General features: G+C 43.1%; 1 protein-coding gene and 1 non-coding gene across 8 annotated transcripts in view; both read left to right on the top strand.

Moving 5' to 3' along the window:
* The first annotated feature begins 1557 nt into the window (after positions 1-1557).
* Trnaa-ugc (transfer RNA alanine (anticodon UGC)) lies at positions 1558-1630 on the top strand. Its single transcript has one exon. It is a non-coding gene; the product is annotated as a tRNA-Ala (tRNA).
* Positions 1631-9603: 7973 nt separating this feature from the next.
* The window catches only part of Stau1 (staufen double-stranded RNA binding protein 1), a 55178-nt gene continuing 48447 nt past the window's right edge, over positions 9604-16334 (top strand). For 4 of the 7 annotated variants that reach the window (XM_026390944.1, XM_026390946.1, XM_026390948.1 and 1 more), the window contains exon 1: positions 9816-9906. The gene's annotated coding sequence lies outside the window, so the exon portion shown is untranslated. Of the gene's footprint in view, positions 9907-16334 lie in introns of all 7 variants that reach the window. The other 3 variants (XM_026390950.1, XM_026390951.1, XM_026390945.2) reach the window with 2 other exon arrangements.

Genomic DNA, 16334 nt, shown 5'->3' on the forward strand with positions numbered 1-16334 from the left:
AGAGTCTGTACCACCTTATATTCTCATGAATGACATGGGAACAATAACTAAAAGTGCTTGCTCTGAATTCTCCCATTTAGTATTGTTGTTCTGTACTGGGAATTGAGCCCCAGGGTCTTGCTAAGTTGTGAAGGCTGGCCTGGAACTTGTCATCTTTCTGCCTTTGCTGCCCAAGTTGCTGGGATTACCAGCCTATACCTTCTATAGGTATAGGCTGCTATTTCTTTTTCTTTTTGGCAGTGCTGGGGATTGAACCCAGGGCTTTGTGCATGCAAGGCAGGCACTCTACCAACTGAGTACATCCCAACCCTCCTGTTGTTATTTCTAAGAACAATGTGTTATTCCTTTCCCTGAGCCATCTGTTACTATGTTTCATTCATGTTTCTATTGGATTGTTAATCTTTTCATTATTCATAGAATCTATATGTTATAAAATTTGGTTTTTCTGTGATTGAAATGTCAACTTTTTTCCACTCGGTCATTTATTTTTTTCACTGCTGATTATATTTTTCTTTTAATGAAGTCAAATGTGTACATCTAAGCCAGATCCACAGATCTCTTCTTTTTTCCATATTTTATATTGTCACATTGTAATTGTACAGAATGGTGGAGATTCCTTGTTACCTATTTGGACATATACACAATATAACAAGATAATTTGACCCATATCTTTTCCCAGGATTTCCACTTTCCCTCCCCTTCTCCTTCCCTGGGTCCCTTTCTCCTACTCTGCTGATCTCCCTTTAATTGTCACGAGCCATAGATATTTTTATTTAAGGGTCCTAAATTTGTCATTATAAAGTCTCTTCCCCCTTTAGTCATGAAAGAATTCTTCCAGCCAGGCCTGGTGGTGCACACCTGTAATCCCAGCTACTCTGGGGCTGAGACAGAAGGATCACAAATTCAAGATCAGCCTGGGTAGTTCAGCCAGACCCTATCTCAAAACAAAATAAAATTAAAAAACCCAAAGGGGCTTTGGATGTAGCTCAGTGGTAGAGCACCTTTAGGTTCAATCTCCAGTAATGTGGGGTGGGGGTGGGGGTGGGGAGAACTCTTCCAAGATTCTTCTGGCCTTTTATAGTATTCTTTTTTTTTTTCCCATTTAAATCCTTTATTCATTCAGCATCTTTCTTGGTACACAAGAAAGATGGAAGGATTTAGTACCTCCCCCTTCCTGAAGGCTACCTTTTAGTCCCAAGCTATTTAGTGAATGAAATCCATCTTTTCCTCAACAATTCAAAATAACACCTCCCCACCCCCCTATACTGGGAATTGAACCTAGGGACACTCTACTGCAGAGCATCCCATCCCTTTTAATTTTGCTTTGAGTCAGGTTCTTGCTAAATTGCTGAGGCTGGCCTTGAACTTGCAATTCTCCTCCCTCAGCCTCATGAGTTCATGGGATTACAGGTGGCGCCATTACACCTGGCCTCGAAATACCATTTTTACTGAAATATTAAATGCATATACATGTTATGGTCTATCTGGGAACTTCTCTTCTACCAACTTGTGGAACTAATCAGGCAATTAATTGTTTTAATTAGTAGTGCCTGGGCTGGGGGTATAGCTCAGTTGGTAGAGTGCTTGTCTTGCATGCACAAGGCCCTGGGTTCAATCCCCAGCACTTCCAAAGAAAAAGAAAAATTAGTAATGCTTTATATTGTTTGCCATTTGCTCAGACATTTTCAGAATTTTTTTTTTTAGTTTTTCTTATTAATTTTTCCATAAGGGGGCTGGGGATGTGGCTCAAGCGGTAGTGCGCTCGCCTGGCCCATGCGTGCGGCCCGGGTTTGATCCTCGGCACCACATACAAACAAAGATGTTGTGTCTGCCGATAACAAAAATAAATAAATAAATAAATAACTATTTTAAAAATTCATCTATTTACAATCCTTTTTGCGTTTTCACTGGGATCTCTTATATATCTATATTAACTGATATCTTAAAACTAGTCAGAGGATATCTAACCAAAAATATAGCTTACATTTCTCTTTTCTCAAGTCCTTTTTGGGTCCTTCTGTAGAATTTAATATTTTTCTTTATGTGTGTTGTGTACAATTCTTGTTAAGTTTGTTCCTAGGTATTTTTTTTTCATTGCTTTTGAAATGGGGTCTTCCATTGTGTCTTCTAATTATTGACTCCCTGAGCTTTCAAAGATCACTGAGGCTATAGTTTTTCATCAGTGGATGGAAATCTATCATGCACCTACTGTCTACCTAGTGCTACATTAGGGGCCAGGGACACCATGGTGACAGTCTGAGTCCCTTCTCGCCTGGGAGTCATCTGGCTAGTCCTACCCAAACAGTGATACTTGGCAAGTAACTGAATAATTATAAGGGTGCAAAGTTCTCTTAAGAGGCTAGGGGTATGGGCTGGGGATGTGGCTCAAGCGGTAGCGCGCTCTCCTGGCATGCGTGCGGCCCGGGTTCGATCCTCAGCACCACATACCAACAAAGATGTTGTGTCTGCCGAGAACTAAAAAAATAAATAAATATTAAAAATTCTCTCTCTCTCTCTCTCTCTCTCTCTCTCTCTCTCTCTCTCTCCCTCTCCTCTCTCATTAAAAAAAAAAAAAAAGAGGCTAGGGGTGGTGGCAGAGCAAATCTGTCAGGTGTTAACATCTGGTAACATCCTCACCCAGGGCTCCAGTTACCACCCAAACTCACTGACTTACGAGTCTGTAAACCTGGCCGACTCTCCTGTGAGTTCCAGACCTGCCTGCTTGCTGGCCACTTCCACCTTACTGTACACAGGCATGTCAAGTATGAAACCTGGAAAAAGAAAATCCTTACCCTCCAGATATCTAGCAGTCATTATTTTTTTTAAATGCCTTATAATCAGTATTTGTTTGTTTGTTTATTTGTTTGTTTATTGGTACTGGGGATTGAACCCAGAGGTGCTCTAACACTGAGCCACATCCCTAGCCCTTTTAATTTTTTATTTTGAGACAGTGTCTTTTTTTTTTTCAAATATCACATGAGAATATGTTTATTTTGCAAGTGGTTTTAATTCTTTTGCCACAATTTCCCCATGTTTTTACACTACCACATCTTTTTTCTAAACTTAAAATATTCAATAGAATTTGTCATAAGTTAAAAAGGAAAAAACATTCTTCCTGCTGAAAATATCACATTTAACTTAAAATCATGAACCTTTTGAATATCAATAATTGAAGCTGCTGGGGAGGGGGGTCACATTTATCTGAAGGTCCCATGATAGCCCTGAGATCTAAATAGGAAAATATCTCTTATAAACTGTAACAAAACTCTCACCTTAAAATAAAACACTCTGAAATGTATACAATTATATCCATATTCAATAGCTTTACAGTATCAAGTCTGGGTTTATAGAAATAATAAACAAAAATACCTTTACATTATACCAAAATGACAAAATTTGAAACCCAGCACCCTGTGCAAAAGTCTGTTCCATTCCTAACCCATCACAAAGACACCATTGCTTAAAAACACAGATCCTGGGACATCCAGTAAACGCCATCTGTCATCTGAGCAAAGAAAATCCCAGTAAGATTAGCTCTAACACTTCATTTGAATGAAGAATCTGATTCAAACCAAGAGTCTGAATCCACCGAGGGTTCCTGGGATTGCTGGGTACCATTCCTGGGAGTGTGGTATCATGCACTTGGTTCCCATTGAGTGTAACCATAGTTATGTGGTTCCAAACCAGCTTCTAGAACTTGTAACGGGTGGTCAGGTGCCTTGATCTAGGCAGAGAGATCTCACAGACCCGGCCGAAGTGGTTCTTTTCAAACTGCCTGGGTCATCTTTCAAAAAGAGACACGTCACCTGGACTCCCAGGGAGCCCTCAGGTTTATGATTCTTCTGACCAAGTGGGTCACCTAGACACTCCCTGGGAGCCACTAGGAAACCACTGTCACCTTTCCAGGCAATCTGGTGAGACAGTGTCTTGCCAAGTCCTTAGGGCCTCACTAACTTGCTGAGATTGGTCCTGAACTTGGAATCCTCCTGCCTCAGCCTCTTAAGCTGTTGGGATTACTGGCGTGTGCCAGTCTCCTTGTAATTAGTTTTTTTTTTTTTTTTGTAGCAGGGATTGAATTCTGGGGCACTCAACCACTGAGCCACATCCCCAGCCCTATTTTGTATTTTATTTAGAGACAGGGTATCACTGAGTTGCTTAGTGCCTCGCCATTGCTGAGGCTGGCTTTGAACCCACGATCCTTGTGCCTCAGTCTCTCTAGCAGCTGGGATTATAGGTGGTGACACCACACCCGACCTGTAATTAGTATTTTAAAGGATACATTTTATATATTACAAGAATTGCCTGAATTCTGATATCGAGATTTAAGAATGTGAATGTACCAAGACTTTAAACGCACAATCAAAGCCATTCATCACCGCTCATCAACCTGCTCTACCAGCATTCCGTAGCCGTTACTTGGGAAATCAGTCAGATGGCTTAAAACAACCCCTAACACACCTAAGGAATGTTTCCTGTATTTTACATGGATATTAGTTTTCCAGGTAATGGTCTCTTCACTTTCTTTCTTTTTTCCCCACTTTAATTTCTTAAGTACCCGACTCTGCAAGCATGGTTCAAGGGCTTAGCATGGTTCAAAGAGACGGGGGGAAGAATCCAACCAGGACTAGCAGTCATCTGATACCTCTCCCCCATCATATCCAGGTCCCCTACATTCTGCTAAGTAACTCCTGAAACCATCCACTTCCCTCTCACATCCACCATCACCTAACCCAGGCCACTGTCACCTCCCATCTGCTTGACAGTTGCAGCTAATTCATGGAGCCCCACTGGGACCTCTCTCCAGTCTTCTCTAACCAGACCAGCCAGAGGATCTTTGCAAAACTAAAATCTGAGCATCTTGCCTGGCACAGTGGCGAACACCAGTGATCCCAGCAGCTTGGGAAGCTGAGGCAGGAGGATTGCAAGTTCACAGCCAGCCTCAGCAAATAAGTGAGGCCCTAAGCGAGATCCTGTCTCAAAAAATTAAAAGGGCTGGGCTTGTGGCTCAGTGGTAAAACACCTTTGAATTCAATCCCCAGTCAATCAATCAATCAGACAATCTCACTCCCTATTTCAAACTCTCTGGTTGCTTCTCATTACTCTTTTTTTTAAAAATATATTTTCAGTTGTCAATGGACCTTTATTTTTTTATTTACTTATATGTGGTGCTGAGGATCGAACCCAGGGCCTTGCATGTGCGAGGCGAGCCATAACCCCAGCCCCTTCTCGTTCTCTTAACATGAAGATAGGGCATCTTAACAAAGGTCCATGAGCAAGGTACTTTCTGACCTTTGCTGGTCTCCAGTCTCCTCTAAGTCACATTCCCATCTACTCTGAATGGCAGCCATAATGGCTGTGTGTGTATTTTTAAAACCTGGGTCTTACTATGCTGCCAAGGCTGACCTCAAACTCTTGGGCCCAAACTATCCTCCCACCTCAGCCTCCCAAATTGCTGAGACTACAGGAATATGCCATTGTGCCAGGCCCACATGCTGTCCTTGATCTTTGCTGCTTCCCTATCAGAGGTAGAGGTAGTTTTTCTACCCTTGGATCTAGGCAGGCTTGAGTCTCTTGTTCAGTCAATAAAGCACAGTGGATTTTGCTCTCTGTGATGTCCAAGGTCAGATCACCTGAGCAACGTGGCTCTGCTTGATGGGTGAAATATTTACCCTTAAAGCTTTCAGCTGCCATGTGAACAACTGGACAACACTGAAGCCACCATACCGTGAGGAAGCTCAAATTCACTCCTATGGAAAGATGAGATAGGTTGACTCTGTTGTAGTTTGTTGCTGGTTGCTAATAACAAAACCCTGGAGACCCGGTGATTTACACAGAGGAGGCTGGAGCTGGGCACATGCAGAGGCACACGACTAGAATTTCAGCTACACCAGAGACCCAGGCAGGAGGATTGCAAGTTCAAGATCAGCTTGAGCAACTTAGCTAGACCCTGTTTCAAACAAACAAACAAACAAACAAACAAAAGGCAAAGGCTTGGGATGTAGTTTAGTAGTAGAGCATGCCTGGGCTTAATCTCAGGTATTGCAATAAAATAAAATAAAATAAAAAAAGAGAGAGAGAAGAGGCTGGGGATGTGGCGCAGGTGGTAACACACTCACCTGGCATGCGTGGGGCGCTGACTTGGATTATCAGCACCACATTAAAAAAAAAAAAGATGTTGAGTCCACCAAAAACTGAAAAATAAATATTAAAAAATTCTCTCTGTCTTCTCTCTCTCTAAAACAAAAGAGAGAGAGAGAGAAAAGAGGTTTATTTTCCCTCACTCCCAGTCTGGGAAGCCCATTATCAGGCAGCAGCATCTGTTCAGCCTCTGGTGGGGAAGGTGCTTTTTCAGTGCTTGGTGGAAAGTGGGAGGGCCAGTGGCTCATGAGGAAAAGGGAGGATACCAGGATGGACTTGCTTTGAACCAAATAGTTCTCTCAGTAAATCCAGTTCCACAAGCTGTGTAAATTCGGAAATTCGCTCATGGGAGAAAGGCACGGATCCATTTGTGAGGGCCCCACCCCATGACCTGACTGCCTCGCACTAGGCCCCGCCTCCCAACAGGCCCCTCCTCCCAACACTGCCCTATCGACAGTCAAGGTCCATCATGAGTTTCAGACCAGGAGTTTCCACCATGAGTTCCACCATGAGTTTCAGTGTTCACACTGTAGCAGACGTTGAGGCCTTGGTCAGACTCATGTCTTACTAGACCTATGAGAGAAAGCAAAATGATCACTATTCCTCTAAGCCACGGAGTTTGGGAGTGATTTGGGTTGGAGCAATAGTAGCCAGAACCCGGGTACATGCTGTCCCTCCCCAGGGCGTTGTGCGTGCCTTGCCCCGCTGGAAACACTCTCTGGGTCCTTTCTGCCTAGTTACCACTTACTTATCGTTCGGAGCTTTGCCAAAGCTGTAATGCTTCAGGGCATTTGTTCCCTGAACCCCTGTTATGGTTTGGATTTGAAGTGTTCCCCAAAAGCTTCTATGTGAGACAAATTCAAGATAGTTCAGAGGTGAAATGACTAGATTATAATATTTAACCTAATCAATAAGTTAATCCACAGATATGGATGACTGGGTGGTAACTGTAGGCAGGTGGGGAGCAGCTGGAGGTGGTGGGTCACTAGGGGCTTGCCTTTGGGGTTTGTATTTTATCCCTGGTGAGCAGAGCACTCTATGCTTCCTAATTGCCCTGTTCTGAGCTGCTGCTTTCCTCTGCCCTCCTCTGCCATGACCTTCTGTCTCACCTTGGGCCAAGAGCTATGCAGCCTGTTGTCTATGGACTGAGACCTCTGAAAACATGAGCTTATCTGACCAGGGCCAATGAGCCCTCTGTGCTCTAAACCTGCCCTGGGTTGGTGCATTTATACAAGAAGGGCCGGCATTGCAAATGCAAATGTCAACAGAAACAGGAAAGTAACATCACTGAGGCACAGGCAGGCCAGAGACTGTGGTGCAATGAAAAGGACACGTCCCACCTGTAGGGTGCAGTGCTTCCCAGCACGCTCTGCACAGCCACATGGGCCTCCTTAGTCCAGGGATGATAGAGAACTAGATGATTATGTGTTAGAGTGATAGCAAGTAATTAAACTAAAAACAATAAAGAAAAAGAGTCCCTCCCATGACAACCTCAAGATATAACACTCCCTGTTTTGAGAACCACTCTGAATTTTGGCTTTGTGTAACCAAGGAATTATATAATAGGGTTTCTTAGGCTTGTATTTTTCTATTTGGACCTAAAGGCTGAGAGTCAAGTTCTCTTCCAAGGTCTAGTTGACCTCTTGATTACTGTTGAGTAATTTAGGAATCTTTTTTTTTTCAGTTGTAGATGGACACAAAAGTTACTTATTTATTTTTATGTGGTATTGAGGATTGAACTTGGTGCTTCACAGTGCTATGTAAGTTCTCTACCATTGAGCTACAACCCCAGACTGCTTTCCTTTTTCTTGGAAAGATGGAAATAAGAAATAGTGACTATAAAATATGTTACTCTAAATCCTGTGTTCCTTCCAAGATAAATTAGAAATATATATATATTTTAATATTTATTTTTTAGTTTTTTTTTAAGGTGGACACAATATCTTTATTTTATTTTTATGTGGTGCTGAGAATCGAACCCAGTGCCTCAACCACAAGCACACTACTACTTGAGCCACATCCCCAGTCCTACAAATATATATATATTTTTAAATTTCTTTTTTTTTTTTTAAGAGAAAGATTGACATTTATTTTTTAGTTTTCAAGGGACACAACATCATTGTTTGTATGTGGTGCTGAGGATCGAACCCGGGCGGCACGCATGCCAGGCGAGCGCGCTACCGCTTGAGCCACATCCCCAGCCCCCCTACAAATATTTTAAAGAAGAAACGGGAATATGCAAAGCCCATGAAAATCCAAGGAGAAGTTGATTTTTTTTAAATCAATAAATTACCTTTCTTATTTTTTAGCGTTCCTACTAAAAAATGAAAAGCAAAGGATTTTCCCATTTCTCTCAATGTAAACAATCACCTTCGAAGAGACTGATTGTGCCCATGACCCCAAATTTGGTTTATTTAGGGAAACCCTTGAGTATCTGCATCTTTACTGGTGAGTTAAGGGATCCATTCTGCTTGGAAGTTAAATTTTGAAAGGAAAAAAAAAAAAAATCCCTTTCAGGAGAGGACTGAAATTCAGTTTAACTGAATTTGCTTAGTACTGTCTTTTGGATGGGCACTAAAGGGACTGACCTGTGACTGTTTTGGGTGTCATGAAATTCAGTGTCATTGTATTTTACACCAAGTAAAGTAAGGAGGCCAGGCGCAGAGGCCTTCTCTAAGGCTTGGGCAGCCTTCAGAAGATTTTTTTGGAGGGCTTCAGCCACAGTATCTCATGTTGTAAATTTTACAAAGCCGATTACATTTATTTGGCAAGGAAGATTGAGCAATAGATTGAGAGATTGAAAGGGATGGAAGTCGGGGCCTTGCACATGCCGAGCACGCTCTGCCCCGGAGCCGGGGATTTTATTTAAGAGTGAAGAAACAGGCCCTAGGGAGTCGCAGAGTTCCTCATTCACTGTTTCCGGACCTCACTCCATCCGTGCGCCTTCCTAGAGCTCCACGGGCGCCCCCTCCACGGCCTGGGGCAAGAGAGCTGCTAAAAGAAGACGAGGTTATCTAGGGCTGGGCCAAAGCAGCAGCCAGCTGGCACTTCCGCTTTCAGTCTCACGTAGCAGCTGATTTTATTTGCCATGTTTCCCCCACTAGAACGGAAGCTCCACGAGGGCAGGGATTTTTGTCTCTTCTCTTCAGTCTCAGTTCTTCGAGCAGCACCATCCTTACACATAACAGGCGTTTAACAAACTGTATAGAAGGCGGAAAGAGGGATTGGGAGCGGGGAGAAAGTAGTGGCTGAGAAAGGAGAAAAGGGCTGACTGACGGAAGGAAGCAGGAAGAGTCAGGGAGGGCGGGGAGGCCGCGCTTTGGGTCCCACCAGCAGCGCGCGACTCCTAGCGGGACTACAACTCCCAGCAGGCTTCGCGGCCCGCCCCTCCGTGGCTCCCAGCGTGCCTTGCGAACGCAGGCTCCGCGCAGTGCCCGCCGGGACTTGTGGTCTCCGCCAAGGGTGGGGGATGGGGCCGGGCATGGAGGCGGGCGGGGGCCGGGGGCGTGCGCCGGCCCCTCCCCCGTCACTTCCTGCCGGGCTGCGGGCGCCCGAGCGACTCTTCAGCGTTTGCGCCGGCGGCCGCTGCGTCTCTCTCGGCTCCCCCTTCCTTTGACCCCCGGCCCGGCGGCGCCCGCCTCCTCCGCGGCCACTCCGCCTCTTCCCTCCCTCCGTCCCTTCCTCCTCTCCCTCTTCCTTCCTCCTTCCCCTCCTCGCCGCCGCCGCCCAGGACCGCCGGCCGGGGGACGAGCTCGGGGCAGCAGCCAGGTGAGGCGGCGGGCCGGGCCGGGCCTGGCGGGGCCCGCGCGGGCGCCGCGGCCGCGGGGCGGTGGGCGGCGGGTGGGCTAGGCCTCGGCGGGCGCGCGCCCGGCTCCCCAGGCGCGTCCCCGCCCGCGGGGCCTTCCCGGAGGAGGCGGGTCCTGCTGCGCCCCCTGCCCGACGCCCTGGTTCCTCCTCTCCGGCTCGGACCAGAAACAGGTGCCGCGGCCGCCTCGGCCCCCTCGGCCCGCGCGCCGAGGCGAAGTTGCTCCGGGCGGGGTCCCCGCCGCGCAGACCTCCCGGCCCGGGCCGGCGGCGCGGTGGGTGCGCGCTCCAGGTGTCCAGCGGGGTGCAGATGCGGCCACCGAGAACTCTTTGTGCCGCGTCGGAAGAGGGCTCGCGCCGCGGCTGCCTCTTCAGGCTGTTGGGTCCAGCGACGTGGGGCGTGTGGAGTGCTTATCGGAGCGCCAGACCTCTGCGCGTCTCGGCAAACCGCCCGCGGGGTTTGCGAGCGATACGGAGGTGTGCGGCGCGGGCCGCGCGGACGGAAGCGGACCTACCTGCGCGGTGGGCTCCTGGGGCAGGAACGCGCTCGCCCGCCGCCCGCGCAGGCTTTGTGTTGTGCTCGCAGCCCAAAGGGCTCCGGCTCCACCGGGACGCCCCGTAGCAGGCGGGCGGTAAAAGGTAGATGCTGCTATTTCCATCGTCTCTGTTTGACCAACTGCAGGTATTCGGCTCCCGCAGTATGAGCGACCTGTCCCCGTTTCTGCCATCAGCCAGCTTCTCGTTGTCATTCCATTTCTGGGAAAGTTGCTGGCAGAAGCTTCCCTTGAGTTCAGCAGACCTTTCTGAAGCACTCGCTGAGTGTCAGGCTCTGGAGGGAAGTGTACCGTGTTAGAAAAATGTCCTTTCACGCACTACCTGATTTCTCACTTTATAAGCCACGACTTGGCTTTGATTCCTCCTCCGTTCCTGCATGCAGACTTCCCTTTGAAGCCCTGGCCCTTCTCCCTGTTGCAATGTTGCTTGTGTGGAAGTTTTCTTCTGTTCCGGCCGAAGATGCGCGGTTCAGTTTGCTCTGCCACTGTTGTTGGGGACCTTCCTAAGGCCACTCTTCCCTTCTGCTTATAGCTTTAATTGTTGATAGGACGGAGGAAAAAGACTTAGATGAAGTTTTGTTGGATTTTGATCTTTGAAGAATCGTGTGCTTACCAAATGTAGATTACATTGCTACTTGTTGAAGTAAAAACTAAAAATTCAGCTGGAGTGCAGAGAGAGGAGTTTGGTCATCACAGTGACAGGTGGGATATTAAGTACACAGAGTTGCATAGGTATACCCATCTTTGAGGAAACGCAACTGGTAGATGTTAAGGTTTACCAGAGTGTAACTGTGTGCAGTGTCGAGTGATTCTCCTATACCTTAGGATCCTTTTAAGCAGTAAATTTCCTTAGTGAACTCAGATTGGTTTTTACAGCCATCTCTCAATGATGCTGTGTCCTCTTTTTCTTTTCTTTTTAAGTTATTGATGGGCCTTTATTTTTATTTATTTATTTATATGCAGTGCCTCTCACATGCTAGGCAAGTGCTCTACCACTTATCTATAATCCTTTTTTTTGACACTTTCCTAGAATTTTCTGATAGAGTCAGGAAATAGTTTCTAGTTTAAAATCATTTTTCTAGTCTAAAATCTTTGTTTAAATGACTCCCCCGGCCCCCATCTTATTACTGGGGATTGTACCCAGTGGTGCAGAACTAATATCCATAACCTCCCCCCCCCCCCATTTTATTCTGAGACAGAGTCCTGCTAAATTGACTAAGCTGGCTTTGAGCTTGCCATGGTCTTGCCTTAGCCTGTGCCTGGCTGAGAGTACATCCATGTGATGCTTCTCCTTTGCTTGAAAAACTTAAACACTTAAACAGACAATGGGAAGCCTACCTTCTGCCATATTTATGAATTATAGTGGTGCCAGGGAACTGGTATTGATACACTATATAACAAAAGTTTTTTCAAGACACTTTTATTATGGAAAATATACAAACGTCAAATAGTATGGAGGACCTTATGTATTGGTCACTCAACTTGACAATTATTAACTCATAGCTAATGAGTCTTATTTCCTGTTGTGCTCCTTCCCCTAAACTGGATTATTTTGAAACATCCTAAATACCATGTTACAATATTAACGATTTTGACTTTTACCAAATTGCTCCAGGCTGTTAACCTTTTACAAAAATTAGTATTCTGGTGGTGTTTATTTATTTATTTTGCTGGAATTCTCATCTCAGTTTATATGTAATTACTTTGGGGGGGGGGCGTTGTGTAGTTGAGTTGGCTCTTGATTCAGTGCTTTCCTCTCTTCAGTCATCCAGAATTTGATCTTGCTTATTTGTGCACAAAAGCAACACTACTTGAGCTGTGTATGACCAGTTGAAAAGCAATCAGAAATAGATTCCCCTAATTTTGTTTTGGTCGAGACCTATGTGTTAAGCCACTTTAAAAAGTAGCTTTGGGTCATAGTTAAACTACAATTAATAATTCATAATGAAAACTTGCAGTTTCTTTGTAGTAGTTGTGTAAATATATTGCTTTTACCTTAGATTAAGTATTTAGCAAAGAATAGTTGATTTAAAATTTTTTTTTGTTGTAGAACTTTTTCCCAAAGATTCCCCATCTGTATAATTTACAAACAACAAATTTACTAAGTATAAATGAAACCTTAATTTTTGTCAATAGTATGAAATCACAAGCATAGGTGTTCATATTTTCTTTCTTGCCTGAGAAGAAATACCTTTTAGAATGGTAATTAACAGGAATACTATAAATGTTTGCCATTGTTACTTAACTTTTTTTTTTTTTAAGAGGGAGAGAGAGAGAGAATTTTAATATTTTATTTTTTAGTTATCAGCTGACACAACATCTTTGTTTGTATGTGGTGCTGAGGGCCGCACGCATGCCAGGCGAGCGCGCTACCGCTTGAGCCACATCCCCAGCCCGTTACTTAACTTTTAATGACTAGAAATTTAAAAGTTTCCAGCATTTAGACCTGTAACATTGTTATTTCAGCTCTGTAGATTTACATTTGAGCTTGATCAGTTATAGTGGAAATGTTATACTTTATGTTTTAGTTATTACAACCTGGGAGGTGGGGAGGGATATGACTCTTAAAATTAATTTAGGAAAAAAGCCCAAATTTAATATCCAGAAAGGACATAAACATTTTAAAAACTTGTTTAAGCTAAGACTTGAAGTAAAAGTTTTTAAGTGTTTAGAATTGTTACCATAAATATAGTGTCTTCAGAATAAATTGCTCTCTTTTTAAGATTCAGCCAGAAAGCCCATTTATATACAAATTATTTTAAGTTTAGAAGTGAACATGACTCATGGAACGTTTTCCCTCATTTTTGAAGGAACCATCAGTTATTCCGGGTATAATCATAAAACTGCTTCTTCATCCGGAGTTGTCCCCAATAAGACAGTGTGTATTTTTTTTAACCTTTATTTTATTTATTTATATGTGGTGCTGAGAATCAAACCCAGTGATTCACACATGCTAGGCAAGCACTCTGGTCACTGAGCCACAACCCCAGTCCCTACAGGTGGATTTTTAACACAGGTGGCACAACAGGAATCCAGTTTAAAGGCAGCTTTCTTTGAGGCCCTTTACTGTGAGGATAAGAGTGAAATTCACCAGTTGGAAGACCAAAGTCACATGAAAAATGTATCTTTGAGGGATGTTCTAGTCCCAGAGGGTTTATTTTTATGAGCCTCCAAACTAGATGGTCTTATTTGTTTTGATACTTGGTGAAACGAAATTGCTCAATTTGAGGATATATAAATTCTTCCTTCTCAGATGAGAGCTTTTGGATTTGCTTTCTTTTGTTTTAGATTGGAGTTTTAGAGACTTTAAAAATGTTTACAGCAATTTTATTACAGATTTGTTTGACACTTGATCTAAAATAAATTGATTTCTGGTAGAGATCTTTGTGGTTGGAATGCTTCTGAAATCATTTCCTATGTGAACTTTTTTTTTTTTAATAAAAACTTTATCAGAATCAAAACTAGCATTTATACTTTTTCAGAAAATATAAGTTAGAGATTGGGTCATAAGAAGACATGTTTTTTGCTGTATTTCCCCCCCAAGATTTTATTACGAAAAATTTCAAACATATATGAAAGTTTATGTGGTGCTGAGGATCGAACCCAGGGCCTTGCACATGCTTGGTGAGCACTCTATTTCCCAGCCCCAGCTGGGTTTTTTTTTTTTTTTTTGGATACATTTCAAAGTAAATTGTGACAGCACATGAAATACTTCAGCATGAATATTTATTACAGTTTTTGTTATCATTTTATATTCTTATTTATTTTTGTGGTGCTAGGGATTGAACCATGCAAGGCGAGCGCTCTACAAGCTGAGTTCTACAAGCTGACCCCAACCCTGATGTCATTTTATTTTTTTGTGGTGCTACCACTGAGCTACTTATCTAGCTATTCAACTTAATTTTAAATTAAGATAGCTCTATAAGTTACTCTAAAAGCCAAGAGATTTGTTGATTTTTATTTCCAGTTTTGCTTTAACTCTAGAACTTTCTGCTTTTAAAGCAAATTGTTTATTGAACTTTTGTAGTAAGATACTCATCTAAAAATCAAGTATTACAAAGCTTAAGTCTTGTTGACCAAATCCTTTGTTCTCGCCTACTAAAGATATAATAGGATTACAAATGTACAGCTCTGTTGATCTTATCAAATGCCACTGGGTGGATGGCTTGGTTATCTTTCTTGTCAACAACTTAATGCTCTGAATTAAAAATTTACTGTAAAGAAAAGTATTATTTTAAAAAGAGCTAAATAGGAAATAACTTTTTTTGAGTATTTACATTCCCTTAGTAGTGAATCAGATTGATGTAAAAGTAATGTCACCAGGTTAGCGGAGGTAGAAACCAAATCTCTGTTGATAACCTATTTTCTGGGATTAAATGTAAAGTTCAACTTTTTTTGTTAAGTGCAATAGTTAAGGGACTCCCTCAAAGTGTATTAACTGAAAACAAAAGTGGAAAAATGTACCCAAGAAAGTATTTGCTTTTGATTAAAAATTAGACTTCTAAATATTAAATCTGTAACCCACCTGGCTTCTGTTTAATCAAAGATCTAATTTGGGAAAGAAGTATGAATAACTGTAGGGTTATAACAGTAATGGAAGCAAAACTGGCCATTTTGTTATATGACAATAGAAGTTTTTTGTCACGTAGGCCAGACTTTTATAAAGGCAGTGAAATCTGTTTAAGGTCCCTGGGGTCTTGCCCCTTATTGAAAGTGACTGTGAAGGACTAAGCCCTCACTAGGTTGCCTCTGTATTTGATGAGCTGTGGGATTGGTCACCCATTGAGTGGGTTGATTTTAGTCAGCATGTTCTCTGTTCCAATATAAAAATTTTTTACAAGTAGTATGTAGCTATAATTTATATTATGGATGTCTATTTGAGAACAACATTTGTGAATTTGATGGGTAATATTTGCTACTGTTTATTGAGCTCTTACCATGTGCCAGGTTAGAATTAGAATTACAGGGTGAGGGTTATTCCATGCAGAAAAGGAATCTAAAAGATCAAGTTGAATTTATCTAATATAAAAGCTGCATTTCATCGAGCCTTCTTTTGTACTATGGATTGAAGTAGACCCCTTATGTTGTATTTCTAATACTCTACAAGCATCTTTGCAGAGTAAGGATACTGAGGCCCTTGAGTGGCCAAGTCACTGGGCAGGGTCCTGCGCCACCGGGTGTTAGTGCCAGAGCACAGGTTGGTCGAGCTCCAAAGCCAGTGTCCTTTCTGTGCAGCTGTGCGACGACCTCTCTAATTGTGCTACCTCTCTGATTTTGCTTGGCTGCTTTTGTCTAGGATAATCGATTCTGCTTATCACCAGTGCAACCCTGGCTGCCCCTGGGATAAAGTTTTTTTTCCTCCCAGGATGAACTTTGTTCATTGGAACCTTAGGTCAATTTGAAAGAAGGTCTGCTTAGGTAATACTCAATGTTTTAAATGGGCCCTTTTGTTTGTTGTGTGAAAAGTTGAAGATAAAACTTTAAAGCTGATTCACAGGTTTGTGTGTGGAGGGAGGATATTTTAATAACTTTGGTTGAAGACGCTCTCTCCTGAATTATTATAACTCATCATTGAAATTAGTTGAAAATTATTATTGACAATAGTCAAGGTTGCTGCTAAGGAATTATCATACTTTGCTTTATTGGAAAAGAGTTAACTAAGTTTCCAGTTAACTTTGTAGGATAGGTGTTTACTGCCCTCTTTACTTCCCAGCTATTTCTAAGATCTAACTCCCAGCTGATGGTGCTTAAGGCAACGTCCTGTTTAGTATTGAATTGCTTCCTAAACAGTTTCTCTTTTACTTTCTTTGAAGCCATGGTCTCCTGAACCAGCAGTCC

This window comes from Urocitellus parryii, chromosome 6 (genome assembly GCF_045843805.1).
Source record: "Urocitellus parryii isolate mUroPar1 chromosome 6, mUroPar1.hap1, whole genome shotgun sequence".
In the NCBI taxonomy this organism is placed as follows: Eukaryota; Metazoa; Chordata; class Mammalia; order Rodentia; family Sciuridae; genus Urocitellus; species Urocitellus parryii.